At 36.6% G+C, this 6,000-nt stretch overlaps 1 protein-coding gene across 10 annotated transcripts in view; it reads right to left on the reverse strand.

The window, feature by feature from the left end:
- relch (RAB11 binding and LisH domain, coiled-coil and HEAT repeat containing) overlaps nt 1-6,000 on the reverse strand; it is a 48,284-nt gene that overhangs the window by 40,932 nt on the left and 1,352 nt on the right. The window lies entirely within an intron of this gene.

Here is a 6,000-nt window from a genome sequence, read left to right on the forward strand (position 1 = left end):
GAGAGTGGAAGTGGTGGTACCTTTACACATAAGCACCGACGCACCTGCATACCATGACATATGTTTGCTTTTGCACCTGTCGCTGATGAAAGTCTGGCTGGTCTCTTTCATCTTTGGGTCTGTTTTTCCCCAAAACTTGCTGAAACCGCAGCACAGATTTATTTTAGACCATCTGAGATGAGCTTGGACTCAGAGGACTTGGCGGCATCTCTGCATAGAATTGATGTATAGCTTTCTCCTTGCGTAACAGAGATTTGAGTTGCATTTTTTTGATGCAGTTAAAGACTGTGAACAGTTTTCTGAAGTACACAGTAGCATGATGGTTTCTCATGCAGTGCCATCTGAGGGCTTGAAAGTCACACACATTCAACAGAGGTTTCCTGCCTTGCCCTACATGGACTGAGATTTCTATGGATTCCCTGTGGACCTGTACGTTGCTATCTTGCCTTGAGAAATATGATTTTTGAACTGTTATACAATTCTCTCATGACATTTGGCACAAAGTGGTGAGCCATGACCCATCTTTGCTTGCAAAGACTGAGATGCTCCTTTTATACCCTCACCTATTACCAATTCACCTGCTAATTGTGGACCGTTTCAAAACAGTTTAAATGGGATGTTCTGTAATCTTTTCACTTTTATTTTGCCTCTGTCCCTTTTGGAGTGTATTGCAGTCATCAAAATCTAAAATGGTGTTTATCAAAATACAATGAATTTGGCCAGTGAAAACATTGAATCTTTTTCTTTGTTCTTTTGTCAGCTAAATGAATTAACAAAAATCACAGATTCTTGATTTTATTGCATTTTACAAAATGTGCCAACTTTTCTGGAATTGGGGTTGTACTATTACACCAGAAGAACTAATAATTACAATACAAAGTAGAAATGTCTGGTGCAGTTTCTGACTAGGTGTACAGCTCTGCCTCTGCATCTACTTTTAAAGGATCCCAATGTTAGAAACAAGCGGTTAAAGTTTTTAACAAGACAACTGATCATTTTAGTTTGACTTTAAAAGTTCATTTGGCACATTCAAGTGTGGAATGCATTGCAAAGAGGCTGTTATTAAAGAATGGGAAGCCTACAGCAAACCTGTAAATCAAATAATAAATCAAATAAATCAAATATAAGATAAAAGTACAAAAATAATATAAAATAAAGGGAAAAAAAGGAAAATTTAAACATTAAAATAAAAGAAATGTCCCCTTTACATCCCTGTGCTCTCATTTCAATTTAGATTCACCTACCAGGCTTAGTTGGCACTATCTTTTCTTTTGGAAAAAGTGGATCTCCAGGAAAAAAATAAAACTAAACCAATAAAGTAAAATAATACAGCCTCTTTAAATTACTGTGCTTTCACTTTGCCTATACGGCAATGGCACCCTATTTTCTGTTACTCAAGTTAGATAAATATCACAGTGACTTGAACATGTGTCTGTCACATGATGACAGTAAAGCTCATGCACAGAGTCCTGTGACCACACAGCTGTCTATGTAGAGGAGGGACAAGACCACAACCTCTAATAAAGATTAAGAACCATTACTGGCCTTAAAATAGTGTAGGCAGGTTCTTTTTTGTTTTTAAATGCCAAATGTGAGCTTGTACTCCGTAGAAATGCAGTTGGCTAAATGTCAAATGACACTCTTGTAGTTAAATTAGTGAATCTTCCCATCACAGCCCTGGACAGAGAAGTATTGATGAGGGGACTGACTCGTCTCAGTTTTGCAACTTTCTCTGGGCGTGACTTGAATGTCAATGCTGACATCCGACTAGTGAGAGTGCCATGGAGCTGTGCTGAATAAACGTCTTGACTCTTGTCAAACTGGTTGACAGGGAGGAGTTGGCAGTTCTGTGAAGGCAATATGTGAGCTTGAACCATCATGTGTAAAATGCTTCCTGCAAGGAATGATACTGAAAGGCTCACGAGTCATTGAACACGTGACTCATGTCATCATGAGTAAGCGATAAATGTGCACACCTACTTGCTTCTGTGTTCATGTTCACATAATCAGCACAATTTTAGAAATAGTAATTTGTTTGATGTCAAAATACTTTTTCTTATAGTTTCTAGTTTCTGCATATTGAACTGAAGTAGAAGTAAACCATTAGTAGGTTGACGAGAAGTGTGACATTATGAAAAAAAAAAAAAAAGAGGATGCATTGCTATTAAAATGCTGGATCATACAGATAATTCTATATACGTTATTGCTGATGACCGATAAATGACTAACATTTTAATGACGTCGTCAGCTTGGTTTGGCTCCACAACGGCTTTGTTTCAAGGCGTAACGTTAAAGAACCAATTAGTTGACGACTCCCAAAGTGTTTCCTATTTTGTGTGACATATGCAGACGTTCAGCCAACGGTCTGTGGGAGTGACGAGACGATTGAGGCTGAACTACATGTTGGGAAACAGCCAGGCTTCGGCTTCAACGTCAGCTACCAATTTATGTAGAACTACCACATCTAAAGAAATATCCTGCTTTATGTTATTTAGACAAGAATATGATAACAAGGAGTTTTTCTTGGCTTACTATCAGTGAACACAGAAAACATCACATCTATCAGAATTAGCTACTAACTAAGTGTTTTGCTTTAGCAATAATAGGTTATTCTAGCAGCTCAGGAATCTGAGGGAGTGATAAACACTTACTCTAGGCCCGGGAAGACATGTTTCATACAAAATTCACCCAGGTTAACAAAATCATTTAAATGATACATTAACTACAAAGCAAACTGCCCCGATAACTAAAAATCAAAGCCACACCCTAAGGGCCACATAAATACAGAGGCTTAGGCCAACAGTGGCACTGGAGGCAAGCATGACATATTAAAATTCATCAATGCAATTTACAATGTGTTGACAAGGTTTTTTCATTGGATTGTGCCCACTCTCCACAACTTTTTCCAAACAGCTCCTCTTCCCATGAAATCAGCCTTTTCACCATTTAGAAGCCAAAAATATACACACAATAACATGTGACCAGACTACATACACTAATGTTCAAAAATATAGGTTACAGTAAATAAATAATAACAGTAATATTGTGAAATATTATTACAATTAAGAATAACAGTTTTTTTTCTCTTTCATATATTTTAAAATGTAATTTATTCCTGTGATGTGAAAGCTGAATTTTCAACAACATAGACTTCAGTGTCACATGATATTTCAGAAATCATTCTAATATGCTGATTTGTTGCTTTTCTTATTATTATCAATGTTGAAAACTGCTGTACTGCTTAATATTTTCTGAATAGACAGTGCATCTAATGCATCTTTACCGATTTAAAGTATTCAAAAAAATTATTTACCCCAAAGTTTTAAACAATAGTGTATATTATTCACTGACAAAGTGTTTCAATTCGACTATGCCTCCAGTCCAGTGCGAGCTTTTTTTTATTTCATTGATAATTTTAGGTGTTTATTTATAGTTTAATTTAACTGCATATACAGTATAGTAAATCAATGCCGGTCTGCAGAATGTCATATACATAAGAAAAATTGTTATTCATTTATAAGCCTGCATGAGGCCTAATGGTGTATTCTGATCTGTTTGGTGTGTGATGCGTAGCTAAATGAAAGGGCTTGGGGGAGGTGGGCCGCACAGTCAATTGTGTGGCGGAACAAGACTTTGATGACAACCCGACAGCTGCTCCATAAAAACTGATTAAATCTGCATCATATAGTTTACAATATTTATTCAGCGGAGCTTCAAATCCTCTCACATCCTAAACACAGACACCTTTTCATCCCTTAAACGCTTCTCGAGTGGCTGTTGCATCTCACTAGCGAAATATCGGCGAGACTGTGAGGTGTTGATAATGTCTCTTCCTGCACTGATGTGACAGAAGAGCAGTAGAGAGCCATCTGCTCCCTCTCAGCTGGTTGCCAGATCCTCCTTTTGAGGAGTGGGTTTGCTCCATAATGCTAATAAAACCATGCGGTTCCTGAAACCTCTGTGTTCTTAGAGTCAGGTCAATACGCAGCCGTCAGCTGCAATTTAGCTTGTATTTAGGAGCCATTAAAGTGCAGTAAGCTTACGATTCAGTCTCTAGGAAATCCAGTTGAAAAAAGAGTGTTTAAAAAAGAGGGATTGGCTGATACGAACAGGCAGCAGGTCTAGGCCTCTAATTTCGATAGCATCCCCCTTCTCCCTGGAGAGCGGTGTCACAGACACTGCACTCAGCTGATGAGGTCACATCCTGTCTTTCCATTAGAGGTCTTAGAATTATTGTTTCATTTTTAAGAGAATTAGGGCTGCAAAAAAACATCCCTACAACTTCTGAAAGTGAACAGCAGTGTTTTACTGTAGCATAAGAAGTAAGTGTTATTTTTACATCAGTGTAAACCACTGGGTTTAGGGTTTCAGGAGGTTTATTTAACAACAGAAACTGAATAATCAAATGTAAAACTGATTCTTATTAAAGCTACAAAAGTTATTCAGCCAAGAGCAGTGAGTGATTTTCTCTTTGTCTTTTGTTCATGACCCCAATTGTTGCAAGCCGTTGCGATATGCATATTGCGATATATACATTTGCGATATTTCGATATATTGTGCAGCCCTAGGGAGAATTATTCATCAAATCAAGATGACATCCATTCATTTTATATAACAAATTAAGTTAAGTTTTCCTGTACTGTGGGAAGGTAGAATGAGTAGCCTACATGCAATATTACAGATCCTAATAATATCAGAACTAAGCCTCTTCGATAAAGGAATGATGGTTGTCAAATATTAAAATGGAATAGGAAGCTGATTAGATGGATTAATGATTGTTTTGAAGCGTGAATAAGCCTGCATGAAAGCGGTTTCAACATTGCCCACCCACATGTTTAGTCAGCAGGCTGAGAAAATGTGCGGTTGATGTGCACTTATGCCAGGCAATCACACAAAAATGATTGCAGACAACCAGGACAGACCTGAAAGAATTAGGACGAACGTTAGATCAGCATTTCCTCATTCTTTCAAACTGTGTAGACCTTTTTTATGTAACCACATAAAAAAAATGTCCATTATGTGTACCTTCATCACCTTCATACAATCACATGGGAGACTAATTTAGAATTGTTGGTAACCAAAAAGAAGCAAAAAATAATTAAAGATCAGACGACTGACCCTTTGCTTAGCTCCACCCTCCTCTAGCACAGAGAGGTTTTACATTAATTTAATTAACTTTTTTATTTTTATTTATTTATTCATTTAAATGTATTATTTACTTACTGATATTAATCTACAAAATGCTCTTTTAAAGGGTTATAACAGTGGGAAGAAAATACCTCCCAAGGTAAACTGTGTTACAAGGCAATATTTTTTTCCCATCCCCATTTTTTATGCAATATTCTATTTAAAACTGTCCAATCACACCAGACGTGTATTAGTAAAGAACAGAAGCTTGCTTAATCATATAGCAACAGTTGCTAAGTTAGGATTGATCAACAACATTTGTAAAGTGGGGATTCACCCCAAAAAAGAAAATGCTGTCATCATTTACTCACCCTGGTGGTGTTGTTGCTGTATGAGATTCTTTCTTTTTTGGAACATAAAAAAAGCTATTTTGAGAACTCTGTTTTGTCCATAAGTCAAAAGCAAAACAGTTTGATTTTCAATATTATTATTTTTTGTTCCACAGAAAAAAGAAAGTCATGCAGGTTTGGAAAGACATGAAGGTGAGGGGAGCAAATGATAACAGATTTATTATTTTGGAGTGAACTATCCCTTTAATTTATTAATCTTTGCTAACTGTTTTTAAGAAGAAATGGCTCCTTTTTACAAACGGTCAAATTTCTCGCAAATGTAAATCTTTGATTAATGTAAACATTTTTTTTTAGAAATTATCTACACTGGATAGGATGTTGTCATTGTCAATCCACACTTCAACTACATGCAGCCTGGTTATAAAGAAAAACAAATCCAAACGTCATGCTTTGAAAGGCAAATAGTAAGAGGGAGACGAGGACACTCTCAGATAAGAAACTTCATTTAGGAGCAAAGGTACAA

This window comes from Rhinichthys klamathensis, unplaced genomic scaffold (genome assembly GCF_029890125.1).
Source record: "Rhinichthys klamathensis goyatoka isolate OS25496 unplaced genomic scaffold, OSU_Roscu_1.1 h1tg000059l_1, whole genome shotgun sequence".
NCBI lineage: Eukaryota > Metazoa > Chordata > Actinopteri > Cypriniformes > Leuciscidae > Rhinichthys > Rhinichthys klamathensis.